The sequence below is a fragment of the Sarcophilus harrisii genome, chromosome 3, assembly GCF_902635505.1.
Source record: "Sarcophilus harrisii chromosome 3, mSarHar1.11, whole genome shotgun sequence".
NCBI lineage: Eukaryota > Metazoa > Chordata > Mammalia > Dasyuromorphia > Dasyuridae > Sarcophilus > Sarcophilus harrisii.
The window spans coordinates 518,723,482-518,738,433 of NC_045428.1; the positions used below are offsets into that span (position 1 = coordinate 518,723,482).

At 35.1% G+C, this 14,952-nt stretch overlaps 3 non-coding genes across 3 annotated transcripts; 1 reads left to right on the top strand and 2 right to left on the bottom strand.

Moving 5' to 3' along the window:
- Positions 1 to 6,149: 6,149 nt before the first annotated feature.
- Positions 6,150 to 6,222, bottom strand: TRNAR-CCU. The gene has a single exon. It is a non-coding gene; the product is annotated as a tRNA-Arg (tRNA).
- A 287-nt stretch (positions 6,223 to 6,509) lies between these two features.
- On the top strand, positions 6,510 to 6,582 carry TRNAR-CCU. Its single transcript has one exon. It is a non-coding gene; the product is annotated as a tRNA-Arg (tRNA).
- A 1,095-nt stretch (positions 6,583 to 7,677) lies between these two features.
- On the bottom strand, positions 7,678 to 7,750 carry TRNAR-CCU. The gene has a single exon. It is a non-coding gene; the product is annotated as a tRNA-Arg (tRNA).
- Positions 7,751 to 14,952: the final 7,202 nt, after the last annotated feature.

The window sequence follows — 14,952 nt, forward strand, 5'->3', positions numbered from 1 at the left end:
TGGGCAGCCTTAGTTTCAGTTCAGTAATCACCCCAAATGCAGCCAGGTATTAAAGTCCAAATCCTTTATTGTCTCTTTCCAAGTCTTATTTCCCTTCCTGGGGCCGGGTTAGCTTTCTTAGAGGCCTTCTGTAGTCTTGGTTCTGAGAGCTTGAACTCTGATTTCTGAATCTCCCCAACTGAATCCTGGTTGAGGCTCCTAGCTTATATATGCTCTCTTAAAGGTGTGAATCTTGTAGAACTCTAGTAAGTACTAAGTACATGTACTGAACTAGAGGACTGTTAAATACCATGCTAAATAATCATTGTCTCTATCAATTCCACTGATTTAGCACCCTGTTTCAAGTTTTGGTCCATAATAGCTTCCTTTCCCTTTCCCTCTTACAGAGCCATTTCATATAACAGAATTTCCTTTAAGGAAAAGAAGACTAGAAACAATAATCAGTAAATATATCAATATATATTTTTAAATCACCTTAAAATGTAGGTAATATTCCACATCAATGGACATCCTAACCATGCAAAACCACACATCATCAAAGTATGCAAATTATGGCATAGAAAAAAATTAAAAAATAAAAATGGAATAGAAAAAATAAAAATAGGAAAAATAGTATTTGTGATAAAATACACAGAGAAGAGACTAGAAATAATTTTATGGCCTCCAGTATCTATATGCCAGTGTACAAAATGTGATTAATAAATTAAGTGAATTAAATGTTCATATTAACATGAAGTGGTAAACAGGCTAAAAACTTCCAAAAGAATTTGATATATGGGCCTTAAAAATAGAATTTGAAGTTTGTTAACATCATTTAGGAATATAAATAAAAATATCAAAACATTTAAAAAGAATAATAAACTAACAAAGAAAAATCAAATAACATCATCATTCTTAGCTACACATTTAATTTTCTCCAGACTTCCATGACAATAGGGAAGGCTGTCTTCTCCCAGAAAACTCATGCTTCTAAGTGAGGAAAGGTTGTATCAGAGCTATAGTATCTCTCCCAGCTCCATCTTCCTGCTATCATCTGTATGTGTTTGAGTTTCTTGTCCCCCACCTCTTGCAGCTTCCTTGGTTTGATTCCAGAGATATCTTAATGCTGGCACCCTCCCTTAATTTCCATAGTTGCTCTTTTGTTTTGTCTACACCTCAGTTTCTATGTCTGCTATTCTTCTTTGCCTCCAAAGCAGATGTTTGATGCTTTTCACCAAGCTGCAGGTGCTATCAACTATTGTCCATCTTTTTCAAGGGAAGGTGTTATTGCTTTCTTTTGGGGAAGTGGAGTTGGGTCAACAAGAACTGGTACATAAAAGAACCTCTTCAGTGGATGTCAAGAAGACTCATCATCTCACTTGCTTCACTCCCAACAAATACTCCCAGTCTTTATTTCTTGTAGGGTCAAGAAGAATAAATTTCATTTATATCTTCCATAGCTCAGTTCATGGACTATCCCTCCCTATCTCATCTCACTTCCCTCCCAATTTTGTTCTGTAATTCCCTACTTAGTCTAATTGAAGATAGAGATTAAAAAAAAAAAAAAAAATGTGTACTACTTTTCAGTGATTCTTTTAAATTCCCATTGTGTCCCCTAGAAAATAGCTCATGAACTTTGGAGATTTCCTCAAAATTTTGGAAAATCTCAAGGAGACATTTAGTATTACCGGAAGGAGAGGGCTTGTACTATTACTTTTAGATTTAATAGAAGTGATGGGTGAAAAGAAGAAGATGGGTGGGAGGAATAACAGGACATTTTAATAGACATATTCCTGAATGGAAATCCATGACCCTGAGGACAGAAACATAATGGAGAACATTTAGGTGAGAAAAAACTATGATGATATATTTGGGGGAATATTACAAACTGTCTAGGATTATATAGGATATAGAAGATATCTTCTTAATTTATCCTCTGTCTTGTTAGTTAAATCTTATTTTGTTGGTGTTCATTTGTGTCTAACTCTTCATAACCCCATTTGGGATTCTCTTGACAAAGATAGTTTGCCATTTGTTTCTTCAGCTTATTTTACAGATAAAGAAACTGAGGCAAAGAGGCTTAAGTGACTTGCCTAGGATTACACTAATAAGTGTCTGAAGTCAAATTTGAATTTAGGTCTTCCTGAGTGGAAGGCCAGTATTCTGTCTACTGTCCCAGCTAGCTACCCTAAATCTTATTTAGATTTCTGATAAAATAACAAGTGAATAACAAGTGGTTCAAATCCCAAAGGCATTTATATTAGGAATCCAGAAAAATAAAAGCTTACAATAAAATATCTAGCTTATCTGATAATGGAAAATAATTGTTGTTTTAAAAATGATCTCACAGCATTATAACAAATAAACTAATCCATTGGTGTTAGAATGATACTTACTATTTAGGTTAAATATTATAGGGCATGAGCTATCACATATTTGAATGGATATTCTCTTTCTTAGATGATATTTAGTTGAAGAATTGTGCATAGATAACCTATATACAACAGCAACAGCAGCAGCAACAGCATTAGTGTTAAAACTTATACCTATTGAGCTAAACCTTGGGGATAGGAAGAAAGGCAAAAACAGTCTCTACCCTAGAGAAGGTAGAATGCCAGCAACTACTGTATGTACATATGAGATACATGATGTATATATAGTACATATATACATACATGACACATGTATGTGTATATGTAAAAATATATACACACATAATTATATAGATCTAGTAAATTGGAAGTCACTAGTTCTCAAAAGAGTTTCAGACTATCAACAATCATATAGGAAATACTCCAAATCAGTAATGATAGTAAGAGAAAGCAAATTAAAACAACTCGCAATCTCATACCCATCAGATTGGCCAAGATGATATGAAAAGAAAAATGAAAATTGTTCTAAGAGGTGGAAGAACAGTCACACACTGAGCAGTGAATTGGCTCAGCTATTATAGAAAATGATTTAGAACTATGCCCTCAGTCACTATACATATTATACATACATCTAAAAAAAAGTTAAAGAAAGGAAAGGATCCATACCTACAAAAATATCTATAGCAATACTTTTTGTGTGGCAAATAACTGGAAACTAAAGCAATCCCTAACAATTGAGAGATGGCAGAGCAAATTATCATACGAATATGGAATATTATTGTGCCATAAGAAATGAGAAAAGAGGTAGATTCAAAGAAATTTGGGAAGGTATATAAACTAATGCAGACTGAAGTGAGCAGAACCAAGACAGTGCTTTATAGCAAAAGTTGTTAAACTGTGGTTAAGGAGCTTCTATGGAGTCCAGTCACTGAATGTGGGAGTCTTGAAATTTTGATTTATTATTATCATTATTATAGTATATGATTTGCCTACCTATTTCATATACCTACATATCCAGGCCAGCTAAAAATTTGTCAGAAAAAGGAGCCACAAGTGGGAAAAGTTTAAGAAGCCCTGATTTTATACAAAGATTACAGAATTTTGAAAATGAATTGTGAAAATTTAAGAGTTCTGATTAACACAATGTCTAATCAGAATTGGATAAAATGTAAGATGAAGCATGTTTTCCTGACAGAGAGGTGATGGACAGAAATCAGATCTCTTTGATGAAGAATGAGACAGATGTTTTTGTGATGGCCAATATGTAGGTTTGCTTTAATTTGTTACAAGAGAAGCTTTTGTTTATTTTTCTTTTTTAAATTAGTGGAAGTGAGAGAGGCAAGTATTATGATTTTTTTTAAGAGAAAAGATTAATGTTTGTCTTCAAATTAAAAAAAACATTATGAGATTCATCCTCATTTTATTTAAATTTTATAGAATAATAAATGAAGCCTAAACTTTGTTAGTGTACAACGTATAGCTTACTCACAAAGAATTAGAAGGATTAGAACAAGCAAGTAGAAGAATAGTAATGTATCTTACTTATATACAGTAACTAGGAAATATCTTCAGCCTAATTAACAAATGTAACAAACATGAGAAACCATCTATCTTATTAGCACAGGAAATATTGTCTTATAATTGTCTTATTTGGGAAATGGCTTTTTTATTTTATTTTTGTTTTTTATTATAGCTTTTTATTTACAAGTTATATGCATGGGTAATTTTACAGCATTGACAATCGCCAAACCTTTTGTTCCAATTTTTCCCCTCCTTCCCCATCCCCTCCCCCAGATGGTAGGATGACCAATACATGTTAAATATGTTAAAGTATAAATTAAATACAATATATGTATACATGTCCATACAGTTATTTTGATGTACAAAAAGAATAGGACTTTGAAATAGTGTGCTATTAGCCTGTAAAGGAAATCAAAAATTCAGGCAGACAAAAATAGAGGGATTGTATGTGGTGGTTAATAGTCATCTCCCAGAGTTCTTTCTCTGGGCGTAGCTGGTTCAGTTCATTACTGCTCTATTGGAACTGATTTGGTTCATCTCATTGTTGAAGAGGGCCACGTCCATCAGAACTGGTCATCATATAGTATTGTTGTTGAAGTATATAATGATCTCCTACTCTTGCTCATTTCATTCAGCATCAGTTCATGTAAGTCTCTCCAGGCCTTTCTGAAATCATTCTGATGATCAGGAAATGGTCTTTTTAAAAGTGCTAGGGAGATTTCTTCTAAGTATTAAAGACAAGTATTAAAATATTGGGTTTAAAGAAGTGTATCTAGTGATTATAGTTTAGGTTATAGTTTCAAAATAACTGCTCTTCAATCTCAAGAGACAGGTTTTTTGGTTTCTTTGTTTTGTTTTGTTTGTTTTTTTATGTAGTTAATTCTTCCAGAAATGGAGATTTCCAATTTAACCTCTGAAGTTTTATTTCCAATTCTAGTGCAGAAAGAGAAAGTAAGGAAAAATAAAACTAACTTCTGATGTGAATGTGATAAATGTAAATGTTATGCCACAGTTCTCTTTTATTGTCCTGATTCAGTTTCCCTAATTATCCTGACTCAGTCCTGCCTCGGTTTCCCTGCTTCTCAGTGCTGCAAAACCCCCCCTCTCTCTATCAGAATACCTGATAAAGACAGAATATCTTATGTTTTAGAATATCAGAATGCCTCCCCCCATCTCAAGCTATGGGAATGTCAGATCCCCTTCTCAAGCTGCCTCTCCCCATCTCTGGTGCCTCCCCCTGATTATGTCGTCCTCCCCTTTGGCGGCTCACCCACCGCATCAGAATCCGGTTCCCGCTCTCATCTGCCCCTGCCTCAGTCTACCCCCTGCGTCTGAGCCACGTATCTTTGAGAATTCACGTTGTTTGCTGGATTCTGGGAGATGATAATCTCATTCAAACCATGGATCCATTTGATCCCAGTAAATCTCCCCATTTAATAAATTATTAAATACTCTCTAATCTCTATCTTGCTCAGTTTCTCCGGCATTACATTTTGGAGGCTTCCCACCAACATGTTAGAAAACGAGCCGGACTGAGTCAGGATTTTTAGGGAAACTGAGTCAAGACGATAAAAGAGAACTGTGGCATAACAGTAACCCGACAGTGTTTTTCACTTATATCTTTAATCCGACTTTGTTAGCCCCTTTCACCTCTTCTAAAGAACCGAGCATCTTGGATAGTTCTAATTAGATTTTAAACCTCTACAATTTTCTCGTCAGGGATCCGGAGCTACGTTCCCCATTCAGAGTTGCTGGAGAGACATGCACTCGGTTCAACTCCTTGGGAAGCCGCGGGGACGCAATGGCTCCAAGCTCGTGGTCCGCCATTTCAGACAGCTCATTGAAGCTTAAAAAAAAAATCAGAGGGAGACAGAGTCAGGCAGCACAGCTTTGAAGCCCATGTGCTGAATTCATTACATACTTAAAAGAACACACACACACAAACTGGACGTAAGAGATTCGCGGCGTCATAATCGATCCTCATTTTTTGTTTTTTTTTGTATACGGAAATATCCATTTTTATTAATGTTTATTAAGCTCAGAATATGAAAAAAATAAAAATTACAAAACTCAAAAGTCCGAGCGAACAGAGATCCGAACGCGGTGTGACTTTGCGTCCATTTGTAAGTCATTGAATTACGAAATCCTATTTAGGAGCAGACTTGGGCAAGTTCTTACCTTGTTTTACAAGGGAGTAAACCGAATACGGTAGGTTAAGACCGATTTGATCCACCTCTCTTGCGTCGTTTTAGTGGTTACAGAGATTTCAAAACTTATTACCCCAGGTGGGACTCGAACCCACAATCCCTGGCTTAGGAGGCCAGTGCCTTATCCATTAGGCCACTGGGGCGCTCGTGTTGGTAGGTTTACTACAGTCTACATGGATCACAAAACAAGTTTTTTTTTTTTTTTTTTTTTTTTTTCTTCCCCCTTCTAGAGCGACTCCGCTACTTACCTTTGGGGTCTTGGAAAAATTCTTCTATTGGAATTGAGTTTGTTAAATTATAAAAGGAGGAAATAGGATTAGATAAAATCATTATTTCTGAATCCTATAGTACGTAGAGAACTAAACTAGTTAGAACCAAAAAGAAGATAATAGAATCAAATTGAATACTAGCAAGATCTTTGACAACACGAGCCCCAGTGGCCTAATGGATAAGGCATTGGCCTCCTAAGCCAGGGATTGTGGGTTCAAGTCCCATCTGGGGTGAGTTACTTTTAAAAACACAACACGAAAATATAATTGAGAAAAATTGAGTTACCCAACAGATCTTAGCTTGAGACTCGTTTATCTGTCTATCTTACATATAGAGAGAAACCTGTTTATCTGACTTATATATGTTAAAAACTTCTTATGGCTAGAGTTATGAAAAAGATTAAAAAAAGCTCAAAAAGATAATAAAACCTCATCTTCAGTGTGTAAGACAAGTGTAATGAGTTTTCTTTCTTTTTAGCCTTTTTCATGCAACAGTTGGGGGGTTATTTAGGTCTATTTCAGTCTACTTGATCAGGAGCAGAACTGGATGGATTCGAGATTTTTCCCCATGCAGATGTTTTGAATCTCCAGTCAGTGAGTTAACTAAGTGTCTACCATGTTCCAGGTACTGTGCTAAATACTAGAGATATATTGAAAAGCAAAGGAAAGCCTTCGAGGAGCTCACAATCTAAATGGGAGAGACCACAAGCAAACCCATATATAGACAAATTATATACAGAATAAATAGGCAATAATTAAGAGGAAAGGCACTAGAATCACACAGGAGGTGACGAGACATTGATTCTTTTCTTTTTTTATTTTAAAAATATTTTATTTATTACTCACATATATAGAAGGAAGAGAGAAAGCATTTCATGGTTTGAAGAGTAGATACTTGGTTCCAATAAAGTGTTGGGAGAGAAAAATCAGAGAAAAAGGGAAAAACCATGGAAGAGATAAGAAAAAAAACAAAAAAAGAAGTGAACATAGCATGTGTTGATTTTCATTCAATCTCCTTAGTTCTTTTTCTGGCTGCAGATGGCATTTTCTGTCCAATTTGAAAGTGCTTAGAGTCACTGAGCTGCGGAGAACTGAGTCTTTCCTAGTTGATCATCGCATATTCTTGCTGTTACTGTGTGCTCCCAGGCTAACATTATATAATTATTTTGTATATGATCCCAGAATGTAAGGAGACTTCTAGGCCACCGCCTCATCAGCAATAAGGGATTCCTTATTTTTTAAACCTTTAGTTTGGGGTAGTTAATTGTTTATTGCAGCAAGTAAACACAGTTTAAACTTGAGCCTTTTTTATTCTAGTCCAAAAGGAGCCACCCCAGATGGGACTTGAACCCACAATCCCTGGCTTAGGAGGCCAATGCCTTATCCATTAGGCCACTGGGGCTCGCATGCACGGCGGCTGGCAGTTGGCTCCACCCTACTGTTTCCTGGCTGGTGCTAATTATCTTTATTTCCTCCCTAACTAAATTGCTTTCTCAACCGAAGAATCAAGCCATGGCCCCTGCTGGCCTTTCTCCGCAGGATGATGGGGTCCAGAGTGATTATAAATTGCGGACTGCGGGGGCTCGGTTAGAATCCAGGCCTCTCTTCTTCCTCGCCCCGAATCTTGCGGGCTTAGGGCCGGCGCGTAGCCTATAAGCGCGCATTGTCAGTGCTTAGAAGCTGGCTACGCCTCCCCCTGGGTCTCACCCAAGGTCCCGGCTAGCTTCCCCACCGCACGCCGCGCAGATCCCGGCCCCTAGCTCCCTGCGCTGCTGCTGCTGCTGCTGCTGCTGCTGCTGCTGCTGCTGCTGCTGCTGCTGCTGCTGCTGCTGCTGCTGCTGCTGCTGCTGCTGCTGCTGCTGCTGCTGCTGCGGAGCGACAAGGAGCGTACGAGGTGTGCACAGCGGCGCGTGCATGCGCCAACGTGCAGCAATTCTGTAGGAACCTCGCTTCAAGCCGAGGACCACGAGCATGCGTAACCTGCCGCCTCTCGGCAGAGATTGTTACAGAAATCTGTTTATGTGCTTTAACAAAGTAAAACAAAGTAAAACACCCAAATAAAAAAAAAGCCCCCAACCAAACTAACAAACCAATCAAACAAGACAAAAAAAATTAAAAAAAAAAAAAAAAACACCTCTCATATTGTGCTTAGTTTGGTCCCAGAAATTCTGGAGATTCTGTGTGAAGTCTGAATGGCTCTGAAAAATATTTAATTCTTGTGGGTAGTAATAGTAAAAATGAATTGATACCTGGAATTCTCACAAATTTTTCACTGGTTGCTCTGAAATGTTCTGGCTGAAAAACAGGTGGAATTTCTTATACACACTCTCATTAGAGGTTCAGTCCTCCCATAGAGACAAAACATTTTGATTTTAGAATCAAAAGATCTTCTTCCAATCTATAGTTGGGTCCTAAGTGTATCTATAGTATAATTGATTCCTATAGACATTGATCCCTCCAATATTTTAATATATAATTAGAATTTTTGACTGAGGGCTAAACTATGTTTGGAGGGACAGTAGACTATTTTCTTTTAAAGACAGGACTACTTCATTTTATATATGTATACACTATATGTATATGTGTGAAGTTATATTTCTATATCTGCATATATTTATGTATATATGCATATATAACCATTACATAAATGCATGTTTACAGACATACATGTGTGTGTAAATATATGATTGATAAAATTTTTTTAGTTAATTTATTAATTTCTCCCACTTTATTTCTTTTTCTTCCCTCAGCAAACACACAGACCATAAATAGCAGCACTAGGTTATCACAAATTGTGATAATATGTGAAAATATTTGACTCCTTTAACTGAATCAAACATTTAGAACTGACTATGAATCAAGGAGAGATGTGAGAAGTGGCAGGAAAGCGATAGGGGGAGGAGGATAGGAAGAGATTCTTACTATAGTAATTACTATATATTACTATAGTAATAAGTAAGAGGTAAGAATTAAGGGCAGTTTAGGGAGAAAGATAATGATTTTAATTTTAGACATATTGAGTTTAAGACATCTATTGTAATCTAGTTCAAGATATCTGAAAGACGGTTGAAAATGTGAGATTGGAGGTTAGCAGAGAGATTGAAGCAGGCTAGACAAATCTGAGAATTATCAATAGAGAGATGGCAATTTAAGTCCATGGGAGCTGATGAGATTACAAAGTGAAATGATAGAATGAAAAAGAGAAGGCTCAGGACAGAACCTAGAGAGACTTCTGTGGATAGAGGGAATGATCTGGAAGAGAATCAACTAGAGAAGTCAGAGAAGGAGTAGTCAGATAAGAGAAATAGGAGAAAGTCATGTCTCAGAAACCTAGAGAGAAGAGAGTACCAAGAAAGAAAGAGTGATGAACAATGTTAAATGTTGCAGAGAAAGTCAAAGATGATAAATGAACATAGAGAAGAGGTCATTGGATTTGACAACTCAGAAATCATTAGTAACTTTGGAGAGAGTGATTTTTGGTGGAATGATAGGGATAGAAGCCCAGAGAGGAGCGGTTCTATTGAGAATAGGATTAGTGAGAATAATGTGAAGAAAAAATGATGACCCTTTATATGTTATGCCCCAATATGTAGATCTTATGTAGTATGACACTGGGATTTGAACCCAAATCTTATGACTACACAGCTAAGATTGATGTGATTCAATCCCCCTTATTAATTTGTTTACTTTTTGGTCATTAGACAAAGATTTTGGATAAAACTTTATTGCATATTGCTATGTGATTCTTAGCACTCAGCAACTCCCTTTTCTGCCATTTATACTATGGTCATTTCAGAATCAGAATATCACATAGGAATGAGAACCTATTAACATTTTTCTTTGTTTCATGAGTTCCCATGATCAAACAATTCATCACTAGATGATGAGCCTTTCATTCATCCCTTCTTAAACAGCCTTCATTAAATGTCAACCATAGGTCAAGTATTATACTAGAGGATAAAAAAAGTAAAAAATAAAAATAGTTTCTACTTTTAGGAAGCTTACTTAGCTACACCAGTCCCCAGAAAGTAGACTCAGGCAGTAGCCTGGAATACTGTAGCCTTTAAAGATCCAATTTTACCCTCATGCTATGAGATATTGATGAGATTACAGAATTTAAATAAAGCATATATGCATTATCTTTCCTACAAGTCAATCTTATGTTAGTTTAATGTTAGTCTAAATAGCAAATTCCTGCTTTTCTGAAATTTTAAAACTCATTTCCCATCTCATCAACTATTTTAGAGAAACTCCTATCATGGGGATTAATTTCTGACTGCTTTTCCCAGGCCACTATTTTAGGAAAACCATAGATACTACATTTCATTTCATTCCTTATTTTCTGTTCATTTCCTCCATTGCTTTCCTAATAGTCTTGTTACCCTATGTATCCTTTCCAGTCTTTTCATCCTTTTCAAACCATGAATCATGAAAGCTCTCATTACTGCTGAATGAACTGTTTGTTCCTGGCTCAGAGAAATTGATGTATTTGCTTTTCAATATGGGTGATGATCTTTGTGTAATTAGCATTTAGTGGAGAATTAAGCTTTGGATATATAGTTGGGAGCACTAAGGAATAGTAGTCAGAAGGTCAGATTGAATCTAGAAATTATTTCCTCTAATCTAACAATACTTAGATGGAGCAAGTAAATATAATTATAACTTAGCACCTTTTTCTGAAGTGACCAGAATAGTCAGTTTTTTGTGTATTTTCCTGTCCTCCCTCAGCATCTTTCTTGGACAAGAGTGGGTAAAGAGAGTAAAGAAATTTATTCATGTTTTCCTGTGAGCCACAGCTAGACAGACCATAAGGACATGTATAAATTACATGGACAATACATACATATCATATCCTTTGCATAAAAGTTTATTGACTTTTACAGTGGAATTGACGGTTAAATGGAACTGGGGGCTAGTTACTTGCACTTGTCAGTGGTTGGAGCAAGAAAAACAGATCTAGAATGGCAGTAGAGACATCAACAGATTCATCAGGATACCCCAGAACACTGACAAATAAATGTAGTCAAGCTGGCTTTGGGAAAATAATCCATAGCTCATTTATTCTAAGACTAAGAAATTTCAAAAACAAAGGCATTTAAAATTTTTAATCAAAAGGTAAAACAAATAGGTCATATGAAATGCCAATATTTATTGTATAAGGAAATGTCAAACTCTCCAGTATCTTTGCCAAGAAAATCTCATATGGGTCATAAAGAGTTGGATACAACTCAACAACAAAAACAATGATAGCAACAACAACGACATTTATAGTAAGATAAAAACATCAGCCTTAAATGTAATAGATACAGATTTCTATTAGTTTTTTTTTGTCTCTCTCTGACTCTTTTGCTATATTGATTTCCCCCACATTTTCTCTTATATGAATTAGACTCTCAATAATAAATTAATATAGCAGTTATCTAGAGATTAAGACATACAGCTTTTCAATTTGGAATTATGTCCAAAGGGCTGTCACATTGCACACCTTTTGACTTAGCAGTGTCTCTACTGGGTCTATATTCCAAACAGATCATAAAAAAGGGAAAAGAACCCACATGTGCAAAAATATTTGTAGCAGCTCTTTTGGTAGTGGCAAGAAACTGGAAACTGAGTGGATGCCCATTACTTGGAGAATGGGTGAATAAGTTATGATATATGAATGTTATGGAATATTATTGTTCTATAAGAAAGGATCAATGGGATGATTTCAGAAAGGGCTGTGGAGAGACTTACATGAACAGATGCTAAGTGAAATGATCAAAACCAAGAGGATATTGCACATAGCAACAACAAGATTATGTGATGATCAACTCTGATGGATGTGACTCTTCAACAATGAGATGATTCATGCCAATTCCAATAGATTTGTGATGGAGAGAGCCACTAGTATCCAGAAATAGGACTTTGGGGAATGAATATGGATTACAATATAATACAATACAAAATAATATTAAAACATAATACAATACAGTACAAAATGGAATACAATATAATAATCCCATATAATAATAATAATACAATACAAGTTTTTGTTGTTTGCTTGCTTTTTTCTTATTTTTCTTTTTTTGATATGATTTTTCTTGTGCAGCATGATTAATGTGGAAATAGATATAGAAGAATTGCACATGTTTAACATATATTAGATTACTTGCTGTCTAGAAAAGGGGATGGAAGGGAAGGAGAATAATTTGGAACACAAGGTTTTGTAAGGGTAAATGATAAAACTGTCTTTCCATGTATTTTGAAAATAAAAAGCTATTATTAAAAAGACACATATTTTCATGAAATAAAAATGACTTTTAGGAAATAGTTTTTAATGACAACAGAACCTAGTCATCTAGCTTGGAAATGTGTGCCTTTGGTTACAAGGGAGTTTAGATGACAAGTCTGTACAAATACAAAATGGAAGAAGATTGAGTATATGGAAATAGGATAGGAAAGGACTGAGATTTTGCTGAACAGAAGGATGTGGACACCTTGGTAGATGATCCTTTTTTTCCCCTCTTATATATGTGCTTGTTTCTATATTTGATTGGTTAACCCAGTTAGGTAGTATAGGTCTGCCAGTAGTCTCTTTCTCATTAATTCTTTATTCTTCCTCTAAATTCTTTTTATAATTAAATGGGTCCATGAGATCATCATTGTGGGTACTCCCTTCTCTGGGGTAGATCCATTCATGTATTTTCATGATGGGCAATTCTGAGTTATAGCATTTCACAGATATTTCATAAAGGAACTTTACATTATAAACCATCTTGGCAGACAGCCTAAACCAGGTTGAGGATAACCAAACAAGCCTCAGTTATGTATAGATGCCTATAACATGCATATAAAGACTTACTCGATGGAATGGGAAATGAGAGCAATTAGTTCCAGTGGTCATAAAGACAGCTGAAGCAAGCACTATGGAGAAGTTAGAATTTGGTTAGACATCAAAGTCATCTATGGCATCTTGGGCCATCAGCAGTCATTCTGGCGTTTTGCCACTGGAGTTTGATTACTCAGGAAGAGAGAGTGAAGATGACAACTTTGTGCAACTTTGCCTCACTTGAATCCAATTCACTCAAGTCAAGTCATTACCTGTGATGTCATCGGTCCTTCTTAAAAATGGAAAACCAAAAACAACAATAATGCAATGCATGCATGCATATGCTTGCACACACACACACACACACACACACACACACACACACTTGTATACACATAGCTACACACACTCAGAATTTGTATAAATACTAGATTAAAGACAAAATTGCTGGAGAAGCCAAAGTAGTTATGTTGAGCTAGTGAATATAAAAATGGGCAGCCTAATCCTGGAGATGAGATCAATATCCTCTAGAAATGAATTTGGGCTATGACTACATGTCTGGACTATAGAAGAGGGACTGGTATAATCTGTCAGCACAGAGGCCTCCACTGACTTGTCTCTAGATTCTATACTAAACTTAGAATCATAAATTAAAATAAAAAACCTATGAGGCCTTTCATTTTATCAAAGAATAATCTCATGTAGTAATGATATCATTCTTTAAATCATTGATGAAAAATTTATTTAGTTTTGTGTGGATAAATAACTTAATTTCCAGTCCATCCATGTAGTCCAATATACAACAGATGAATCTTCTTTACCAAGTAGTAGAGTACAAAAGAAAGAACATAATATTAGGACCTGTGTGAACTTGGGTAAATTACTTTTATCTCTTTGTGATTTACTTTCCTCATCTGTAAAATAGTAGAATTGAATAAAATGATCTCTAAAGTGCTAGTTCTGAATTCTAAAGAATCATTTAACTCTAGAGATACAAAACAGAAAAAGAAAACTAAGATCCCTACATTAATACAAAAAAATTTAAATAAAATATTAGCAAGTAGGCTACAATAATATGTTAAAAAGATTATGCAATATGACCAGGTTGAATTTATACCAAGAATTTAAGGTTAATTAAATATAAGGAAGATTATAAATAACATAAACTATGCTAATAATATAAATAATGAAAATCATATGATCATATCAATAAATGTTGAAAAAACCTTTAACAGAATATAATTTCCATTGCAACTTTAGAAATAATAGAAATAATTAGATTTTTCCTTAACTTAGTAAATTGCATTGATCTAATTCTATGGAGAAAAACATTATATGTATTAGAGAAAAGTTAGAAGCTTTTCCAATAAGATCAGGGCAAAACAAGATGTCCATTATCACAATTACCATTTAATATAGTACTAGAAATGCTTCATTATGAAATGAAAAAAAAAAGTATTGGGTTAATATGCAAAAGCAGGGAGAAAATAAAATTATCATTTTTATAAAAGATATAGGTTATACTTGGAAAACTCCAAGAGTTAACTAAAAATGGAAATAATTTCAATAAAGTTGTAACACATAGGACATATATGTATATATCAGTCATACTTTTGATATATGTATGTATATATGCATATATGTTTTTCTCAATATTTATTAAGAAAAACTAGAAAGAGAAATTCCACCAAAAACAACCAAAGAAGTTATCTTTCAAGATTGGGTCAAAACTATATGAATGTAACTATAATTTTTTGGGAAATAAAGACAGGTCTAGATAATTGGACAAATATTAA